The 10,943-nt window shown below is 39.3% G+C and overlaps 1 non-coding gene across 1 annotated transcript; it reads left to right on the top strand.

Moving 5' to 3' along the window:
* Positions 1–2,354: 2,354 nt before the first annotated feature.
* Positions 2,355–2,427, top strand: Trnaa-agc (transfer RNA alanine (anticodon AGC)). The gene has a single exon. It is a non-coding gene; the product is annotated as a tRNA-Ala (tRNA).
* The last annotated feature ends 8,516 nt before the right edge of the window (positions 2,428–10,943 follow it).

Here is a 10,943-nt window from a genome sequence, read left to right as displayed (position 1 = left end):
GAGCTGAGCCGCTGAAGCAGTGTGATCCACACATGTTCATTCCATTCCTGGCACTTCTCCAGTTGCCTACCCCAAATTTAATTATTCACTTATCTGAAGCAGAAAAGGATTTCTGAAGCATTCTAGTAATCTGTGCTACCATGCCCCTGCCCCATGGGCCTGCTTACTCAGAAGTCTTTGAAGGTTGTATGTTCTAGCACAGGCTGTGTGTCTCTTCTTACTGCAAACAAACCATTCTCTAAAAATGCTCATGAGAATTTTCTACTAGGGATAAAGTCTAGTTCAGTAGAGACTGGAGACTACCCATGATTCGGGGAAGAATACTGGAAATAAAGCTGCATATGTAACTGGGAACTATCAAGTCAGCCTTTGGGCTGGGGCAACTCACAACTCTTCTACCATCACCTCCCCCAGTTTGAGGTGAACCAGCAGCTGGATCTAAGGAAGTTCCAGGGGTCCTCAATCATTTAGTACTGTCCATGCAATACTTTTTCCCAGTCTTCATTCTGCTCACCCTATAATCAGTGAATTCTGCCTCAGCTTCAAACCCCTTGGAACAAAGGGACTGCCAGGGCTTTAGTCCTCTGGACTGCTCTACAATGGGGTTTCTAGGAACTGGTCTGATCACATGACCCGGCAGCCACCTCAGAGGTCCTGTTGGCTCAGGGGCTGGTGTCAGGCTGAAGCAGAAGGTATGTTTACCCATGGGGGTAGGAGGGTGTTGGCAGATGGTGTGGGGAGGTTCAGCAGGGCGCTCACTACCTGCTGTGGGTCTGTTCCTTGCATTGGCTGGCATCTTTTGCTCTGTCTTCAGGAGCAGAACTCCTCTTATAGAGGATGATGAGCCACTTCCATGTGGTTCAGTTCCCAGGACACTCCAGTCCCAGCAAGGCCACCGTGATTGGGAGAAGGTCATACTTGTGACTCGGTCTAGACCCTGAAACTGACAGGGTCTTTAGAAACTCAGGTCCCTCTCTGGTCACTGAGCTGAAAGACGTGTGTCTTGCTCACAACTTGAAGACAGCCCATCTATCAGGTTGGGGGTGGGAGGGGTTCCCTTTCTACCATCTGAGTCCTGCACTCAGCCCTGCCTGGAGCCAAATTTAGTATGGATTTCATTTTTTGTGACTTCACATGAGTTGTATGTTCTTTCCCTGAATTTTTCTCACTAATGAACACTCAACCTCATTCTCTACCCACTTCCTGCCTAACTTATTTAGATGAGAATCTTCCTTCTTTTTGTGGTCTTTGCCTAAAATTGCCCATCCTCACAGACATTCCAGACCCTCCATTCCTGACCTTTAAACTCAGGTTAACTCTAACTCTTAAAGGGATATGCTCGGATGAACCCATAGATTCCAAAGCCTCAGAGTCTTCAAGGTATGAACACATTAATACATTCCATCCTGTGATCACACCCTAAGTGTCAATCTCATCCTTGCTGTATCATTGTTCTTTAACCATAAAGTTTTTGTGAGGATTCTTATTTAACATCTCTTACTGATTTAAAAAGAAAAAAAGGGAGGCACCCAATGTGACATACAGTGAGGATCCAACCCAGGCATACATGTTTGTTAAACAAATGCTAATATTTGAATGTTTGTTGTGTGCCAGGCAGTGGGCTGAGCAATTTATACACATTCTTCATTGACTGTTAGAAAAGCCTTGTGTGCTGAGTATTATCTCTCCTATCTTATATTAGATTATTTATTTTGGAACCAGGAATCAAGCCCACAATTACTTTAGCACCAAGTATCATCCCAGGCCTTTTTTTTTTTTTTTTTTTTTTTTAAGACAAGTCTTGCAAAGTTTCTAAGGCCACCTTCAAACTTGCAATCCTCCTGACTCAGCCTCTTGAATCACTGGGATTCCAGGCATGTACCACCATGCCTGACATATCTCTTGTTTTACAGATGATATATCAAGACTTTGAAAGATGAGCTAATTCACTCAAGGTCACACAGCTGGTGAAACACAGGAGCTGCACTTTCTGAGTCCTTGGGCCACTCTTATCACCTCCACTCCTGACCACGCGCTGGGAGCAGGCAGCTGCCTTCTTGGAATGGCTGGTGCAACCTCCCTTACAGTTACTCTGCACATGAAACTCAGTACTAGCAGGTCAGTGTTTTAACAAGTGAACTCACAGTTCTTCTATCATTTCTTACCCATCATGGGACTCCCTCCAGCTGGATCCCAGATGGCCTCAGTGGCTGTGTCTTATTAATTCTTCTACGGCAACATTATTCACTTTATCAATTCATCAGCATCTATTTTAGACATATATAAATATGCTCCTTTATTTTGTTTCCTGGTTCATAGCTATAATAAACAAATAAAACTTAGGAGGGAGAGCTGGGGATATCGCTCAGTGGTAGAGCACTTGCCTAGCATGCATGAGGCCCTGGGTTCAATTCCCAGTTACCGCCAAAAAAAAATTAAAATAAAAATAACTTAGGAGGGACTGTGAGGTGAAGACTAACCTTAGAAAACAATTTGTCACGAATGACAAGTAGAACTAAAAGGAGCTTGAAAATCTGTTAAAGGAAGACATGGGAACTCAAGACACGGCCAGAGTCTACCCATCCCAGGCCTCTTCACTGCCAGATTTACAGACAGCCCTCAGAGCAAGGAGGCCCTCCCTGGTCCCAAGGACAGCATTATCACATGAGGTATGACCTTCAAGGCAAAGGGCAGGGCAGAGGGGCAGCATACAGCTCTGTATGTAGGGTTGGCAAACATGTCACCAGCAGGTTTACATAAAGATTAAGTAGGTGTTCTTTTTATGACTATTCAATCATCAAACTGTCTTTGCAAATGTCTACGTTCACTTTAGCTCTTCTGTAGGCTAATAAATTTGACTAATAAATCATATCTAATAAATCTGACTTCACAGTGTTTCACATAGTATTTGAGGCCCAAATGTCTGTATTACATAGATAATAAATTCTAGTTCTTTCTGTGATAAACCAATTGGACATTATTACTTTGACACTGTCTAGTTTATAAATGTTTCATTTTGAATATCATCACAGAGGAATCTGTTTCCGGAACTAAAGTGTTCCATTCACAGAAGAGCGTCAATGGACACACAAATTCAATAAGTCCTCACATATTAGAACGTGAATAGGAAGAATAGGGAAAGAATTTTTAGAAAGAGGCCCATTAGGACAACAGGTAAGAAAAATTGAAGGAGGAAGAAAAAGCTTTATCAAAAGTAGGCATACCAAGCCTGATGCGGTGGCACATGCTTGTAATCACAAGCTTGGGAGGCTCAAGCAGGAGGATTGTGAGTTCAAAGCCGACCTCAGCAACTTAGCGAGGCCCTAAGCAACTCAGTGAGACCCCCATCTCTAAATAAAAAAAGTTTATCTAGGTGGTTCTGGGGTCTTTAAAAAAAATGGCTGGGGATGTGGCTCAGTGGTTGAGTGCCCCTGGGTTTAATCCTCGGTACCAAAAAAAAAAAAAGTATGCATATCAAAAGAATCAGCTAAAAGTTAAAATGATGATCTCAGAAGAGAAGGGAATCTCCCCCAAGTGTCCGTCCACACACACATATATACCTACTCCACAGGTTTGAAAAAGTGATGATTTTGCATCAAACTTTGGAGAACTACAGCAGTCTCCAAAGTGGCCCCTTAGATGATTCTTGCCTAGTGGTTCACACTGTTGGTAAGTCACTCTCACAATGAGTAGGCTTCACTTGTGTGACCAATCAGATGCTGTGGAAATGATGGAGTGTGACTTCTGAGAATGGGTCATAAAGCACATTGCTGCTCGACCTTGAATGGGAAGGAAGCCAGTTGCCATGTTGTAAGGACCCAATGGAGAGGCCCACAGATGAGGAACTGAACCTCCTGCCAACATCTGACCCCAATTTGCTAGCAAGTAGAGAAGGAAGTGGATACTGCAGCCCAGCCAAGCCTTCAGGTATTAGCAGTCCTGGCCAATATTTTGACTACAACCTCATGAAAGACATTGAGAGACTCCAGAACCACCCAGATAAACTTGTTCCAAATTTTGACCCACAGACTATGAGATAATAAATGTTTATCATTTTCTGAAGCCACTGAATTTTTAGGGTAACTTGTTATGCATCAATAGAAAATCAATACAAAAACCATTTGACTCTATACTTATATGCTTATGTACCTTTGATTTAACAAACCCCCAATCTGTTTCATACTAATATTTTCACATGGTTTCTGGGATCTTTAATATCAAAGTTAAAGACTATAGAGACAGTGGGTTCCATGGTCAGTTTGTATATATATAGCATACAAGAACCATACTTCTTCAGACCTTTTTCTGACATATAACTACTCAAGTCTCAAGAGGACTAAAATATGAGGACCTTCTCATTGAGTCCATATGCTCCATGTTCAATGATTTTAGTTTTACCTCAGCCAAATCTTGTAAAGAATGTATATGTGTGTGTGTGTGTGTGTGTGTGTGTACATGTGCATATGTTGAGGAAAAAACAACAGTACCACAAATTCAATAAGTCCTCACATTTTAGAACGTGAATAAGAAGAATAGGGAAAGAATTTTTAGAAAGAGGCCCATTAGGACAACAGGTGAGAAAAATTGAAGGAGGAAGAAAATTGTTTTTTATTTCCTTCCCATCTTTATGCCTACCCAGGCATTCTTATTTTGCAAGCATAATGAAGAATGAAGCAATGTTCAAACCTAGCCTTGACAGTTCGAGCAAAAGCTTGGCTTCACTATATTGTTGTTGTTTTTTTTTAAGATTTGTTCTCGAAGATACAGAAATGACAATCATAAAAATGTACAAGTGTATAAATATGCACTAAGAGAGCTTTAGTAAAACACTTAACAAGCATTTTTAGCACTTCCTGTGCACACCAGACCAGAGCAGCTGTTTCCGGAAATCCTAAAGAAAAGAGTTTCCACCATTAGATTATACTTTATACTACTATTCAGATAACATCAAAATGCATTTGTTTAATATGATATATCAAGAGCTTTGTAATATTTTGAACAACCAATAAAAAAAATACAAAAAAATGCATTTGTTTTGTTGTGAGCAAGTAGCCATATTCTTCTAATCATTTGATATAATTTATTTGATATAATTGATGATTTCCTAAAAATTTAGATTCTCCACTGTTTTATGATCCATGGAATACACATACATGTGAATATGCATTGCTATATGCATATATGTATGTATATATGTATATACACATATGTACACATATATTCTTAATAATTTTGATTTTCACCTCACTGGAGACAGGAAATACCAACTGGATAAAAATAGAATCAGGTTAGATGTATGTGTTCCCAGGTAACAATGACAAAAGCTATTGTGAGTTGAAGGTCTACTTTGTACTTAGCATTTTACATAGACCACATTTGATCCTCACGACAGTCCCCAAAAGGTAATGATAGCCCATTTTACAAAGGAGGAAAATGAGATATAAAGAGAATGAGCCACTTGCTTAATATCACCTAGCTCTTAAGTCCTGGAACCTGGGTTGGAAGCTTAGTCTGTAACTCCAGAGCACTTTTTCTTCTCACAAACCATCTTACCTATTAGAAAGGGCTCTTATTTTCCACCTGATCCCTAGACCTCCTGTTACTCACATAAAAAATGGCTTTACAGGTATTTTTCCTTCCACAAGAAGACTGCGGTATCTCCTCAGATGACAAGTTGAGGTCCATGGGAGGGGGTTGGGGAATCAGAGGGATGATCAAACATGGCCACTGACCCTCAGCATCCACAATACAGAGGTGGAAGTCAAACACCTGTTAAAAATTCACTTGCAATTTCTTCCTAGGGAAAAGTCTGATTTGCTCAAATGCTGGGAGTCATTTGTGCCCAGCCAGACTGCGTCACTCAAAGAGTTAAAATATTTGCAGAACACAACAGATGCAGTAACTTCATCCTATTATTTAACCTTGTTCATTTTTCTCTGAAAATTTATTTTCTAGACCATCAATTTTTATTTGCTTGCAGAGACAAGTCAATTTCTTTCTGTCAGAAACTACCCACTCTTTTGCATGCAGTACCTCACTCTTGCTTCTCCATAGTTGGAATGAGAGGTTTAAACATTCCCACTCTGAAATGGTGAATCAGCTATTCAGATTCAGCTGACAGCCACAGAGTATCCATGTGTCAGACTCAGAACTTAAAGATCTGGATGCACTGTCTCTTGAATGAAATTTCCCATCTGATAAATGCTAAAGCTCAAGTTTGGACTCCCTTCTTCACCCAAGTTCTCCAGGCATTACTTATTTAAACAGTAGTTTCTAAACACCAACTAATGACTAGGTTAGTAATTCTCAGTGTGGTTAGTCAACAGCCACACTGCTGGTTTTGCTATAGATCCAGGAAGTAAATGAAGAGAATAAAGCTTGTTGTGATGGTTAGTGCTCACACAGTGCTTACCTGTGCCACACAGTGCTTACCTGTGCCGAGCAGGCACAGGTCAAAGTGCTCTACATATAGTAATCCATTTAATCTAGCACCAGACTCTTCCTCCTCCCTTTTTTTTTTTTTTTTTTTTTTCCCTTGAAATACTGGGAATTGAATCCAAAGCCTCATGCATACCAGGCAAAAGCATTTTATTCTAAGCTATATCTCCAGCTTTTTTTACTTTATTTTGAGGCAGGTCTTACTAAACAGTTCAGGTTTGCCTCAAACTTGCGATTCTCCTATCTCTACCTCCCAAGCTGCTGGGATTATAGATGTGCACCACTGCACTCAGCTATCTACCTTCATTTTACAGATGAAGGAACTGGATCACAGAGAGGTTAAGGAATTACCTAAAGGGCTGGGGATGTAGCTCAGATGGCAGAGTGCCTGCCTCACATGCACAAGCCCCTGGGCACAATACCCAGCACCACAAAAAACAAAATAACAACAACAACAAAATTTACCTAAACTCACATAGCTTTCAGAGCCAACATCCAGGCAGCTGTACTCCAAAGTCCACATTCTTAAACACTGCTATATTGGCTCTCACATGTTGAGGTTAATGGTAGCCCAGGGATGTTCAAAAAGTAGACAACTGTTTTTCCCCAAATGCCAGCCCTAGCAAAAATCATTTATGTAGGTACATTTACCTCTTGTAATCCTGAACAAAGATATAGTTAAAATGAGATGTTCCAAGTGTCCTCTAAGTTTGAGCAGTTCTGTATGTGAAGTGCATTCATTAATCAGCAGAATGTAACTACTGATTCTACAGTTTGGAAGAAGCTCACTAAGGCTGAAGTGGTAGTAATTCAAAAGTGACAAGTTTGGAGACTTAAAAAGTCAGACTTGTTATTAGCATTTAACGGAATCAAATATTTAGTAGACTATAGTAGAAAGAACTACAAGAATAAGTCTCAATAAATCAGCAGATTCCAGGATCTTTTGGGGGTTAAGAATTTTTAAAGTATTCTATATCAGTAATGGCTATTCTTGGAAATGAGTCCCTTAAGTTGATGGAATAGATTTAGATTTTTTTTTAAATGTCTATTTTTAGAAATGTCTAACTAGAGTTATTAAGTGATCTAAGCAAAAAAAAAAAAAAAGCTCAACTATCAAAAACTTTTTTATACTACACAGTGGTAAAGAAGATACAACAAGATATAACACAGATTGTTATATATGGAAAAAAAATAAATATCAGCTTTTTAATTAGCATAAGTTACAACACTGTGATAATAATTATAATCTGAAAATAAAGGACATACCTCACACCCATTGAGATGACATTTATCAAAAAAAAAATGGTACAGTTGTTATGGGAAACAGTATGGAAGTTCCTCAAAAAATAAACAGAATTACTATATGATCAAGCAATTCGAATTTGGATATATATATTAAAAAAATGAAAGTAGGTTCTCAAGAGATATTTGTACACCTATCAGGATGCAAAATTTTACATGTTAAATGATGGGACTAAAGACAAATTCTAATCAGATCAACTATAGAGAAGAAATTGAGAAAGTTCTCCACTAGAAAATATGGGACGTAGACGATTTTACAGGACAGGTCTGCTAAACCAGTGGCTCTCAGTTTTGGCTGCACATCACAATTACCCTGGAACCTCTTTAAAATTCTAAGAAAACAGTTTGTGCCTCATACCAATTAAATCATCATCTCTTGGAGTTATCAGTAGTTTTAAAACTTCCCAGATGATTTCAATATGAAACCAAGCCTGAGAACTGCAATTCCAAATTGCTAGACATTTACAATGATGATTAAAATTCTCCCTGGCATGGATAAGTAAAGACAAATTTCCAAATTATTAATGATTTGCAAAGTAAGTTCTTACTTTGTGCTATCGTCTGAATGTTTGTGATCCCTGAAAACTCATATGTTGAAAACAAATCCCCAAAGCAATAATATTAAGAGGTAAGGCCTTTAGACATTGATTAAGTCATGAGGTGGAGTTCTCCTGAATGGGAGAAGGGTCCTTATAAAAAAATACCTGAGATGGGGCTGGGGTGGTAGCTTAATGGTAGAGCACTTGCCTAGCATGTATGAGGCACTGAGTTTGATTCTCAGCACTGCATATAAATAAATAAAATAAAGGTCCATTGACAATTAAAAAAATAAAAATAAAAAAGACCTGAGATACTGACCAGTTCCTTCCACCATGCCAAAACATATAGACATCTAAGAACAAATGCTCACCAGACATCAAATGTGCCTTGATTTTGGACTTTCCAGACTTCAGAACTGTGGGCAATAGATTTTTGTTGTTTAAAAATTACCCTGCCTATACTGGGCATGGTAGTGTTACCGCTGTTGACCGGTGAGGAGTCCTTGCTTCCCCAATGTTGAAGAATAACACCAGAGAAGCACGCTGAGGCAAGGTCAGAGTGGAAAATTAGAAGTTTATTAAAGGACAGCAGAAAAGACTTCTCCCGGAGGAAGAAGGGGACCTAAGAGGTGGAATCCGTGGAAGTACGGTTGTCTCTCCATTTTATAGTTTTCGGTGATGGAATGTAGGTGGGAAGGCCCGAGGGGTGGGACACAGGTGGGCCAAAGGAGTCAAGTTTGCTGTTCATTAACATTTCTTTGGGATGGGCTGTCTTCAAATCTGCTGGGGGCTGTTTCCTGGACTTCATTAACATTTCAAGAGTTGCTCAACTTTTCCAGAATTCATCCTCTTGGCCTCCATTTTAGATTTCACTCGATATTAGACCCGATTTACCTAACTACACTGACTACCTAACTTTAAATCTGGCTTCAGTAGCCCACACCTGTAATCCCAAAGACTCAGGAGGCTAAGGTGGGAGGATTGTAAACTCAAAGCCAACCTCAGCAACTTAGCAAGGCCCTAGCAATTTAGCAAGACTCTGTCAAAATAAAAAAGCGTCAAGGATGTGGTTGAGCAGTTAAGAGCCCTTGGGGTTCAATCCCCAGTACTCCCCCACAAAAAAAAAAAAAAAAGAAAAAGAAAAACTAAATTATTATCCAGGCTAGGACTGGGGATGTAGCTCAGTGATACAGAACTTGCCTGGCATGCATGAGGCCCTGGGTTCCATCCTCGGCACTGCAAATCATCATCATGATCATCATCATCACCACCACTACCATCAGCACCACCACCATCCAGTAAGAATCAGGTAAGATACTTTGTAATATTACTATTAATAGTATTACTTTGTATTAATTTATAATGTTATTATTAATAGTATTACTTTGTAATATCACTGAATGTAACACTGACCCCCAAAATAACAAATAGCACAGGGACTAAAATCAAAACTGCACTTGGGTACAGTAGTGCTCCTGTGTAAACCCAGCAAGCTGGAAGGCTAAGGCAAGAGGATTGCAAGTTCAAGTCCAGCCTCAGAAATTTAGTGAGGCCCTCAGTAACTTAATGAGACCTTGTCTCAAAATAAAAAGAAAATTAAAAAGACTGTGGATACAGCTCAGAGGTAAAGCATCCTTGGGTTCAATCCCTAGTACCAAAAAAAAAAAAAAAAGGAAAAGGAAACTATAGACCAATATCCCTAATGGTTATCAATTTTTAAAAAAAGCCTAAAATAAAAGTCATCAGAATTTAAGAGTACTTTAAAATAATAATGTACCAGTGTGTTTCATTCTAGGATGAAAATATTAGAAAAACAAATATTAGAAAAACCTACTAGTATAAAACACCATACTAATAGATTTAATAAGAAAAATCATGATATGTCTATAATTACTATAGAGGATTTAATAAAAATTTTATCAAATTGGTGATATGCACAAGTAGTCTCAGCTACTCAGGAGGCTGAGGTGAGAGGATCACTTGAGTCTATGAGATTAAGAGACTAGTCAGGCAACATAGCAAGACTCCTCTTAAAATAAAGAAGTAAGCAGTATCACTTTTTGATTAAAAACTGTTACTAAAATAGTAATAGATAAGTAAAGATGGATACTTCCTTAATGTCATAGAAATGGACTCTCTCCCAATTCCAAACCTGAAATACTGCATGAGGACACATTATCCCTACAGAGTACCTTGTATGTGAGGCCTCATTAAGCTCTTTGTTCCTAGATGTCCTCGAAACTGATTACTCAATGTTTGGTCTCAGATTACATGTCACCTTCTCTGAGAGGCCTCCTGTGACCATTCAATGGAAATATCTGTCTCCAAATTCTCTGGTTTGTTCATTTCCTAGTCACTGCCTTCCCATGTCAATTCCACATAAGTATGATCTGGTCTGTTTTGGCACCACTACATTCCCAACACCTGGATCAGCACCTGGATTTATAGTAGATAATCAATAAAGTAAGTGTGTGTGTGTGTGTGTGTGTGTGTGCACGCGCACCTGCGCATGAGAGCAGGGGAGGAAGGATAGTTTCTTACTAAATTGCCCAGGCTGAATTTGTCATCCTCCTGCCTCAGCCTCCCCAAGTAGTTGGCATTACAGGTGTGTGCCAACAGTCCCAACTGCCTGGTTTTTTATAATTTAAAATAAAACAATGCAGT

The sequence above is a fragment of the Callospermophilus lateralis genome, chromosome 3 (assembly GCF_048772815.1).
Source record: "Callospermophilus lateralis isolate mCalLat2 chromosome 3, mCalLat2.hap1, whole genome shotgun sequence".
NCBI classification, from domain to species: Eukaryota; Metazoa; Chordata; class Mammalia; order Rodentia; family Sciuridae; genus Callospermophilus; species Callospermophilus lateralis.
Note: the sequence above shows the minus strand (reverse complement) of the source record. Positions and strands in the feature narration are given on the sequence as shown.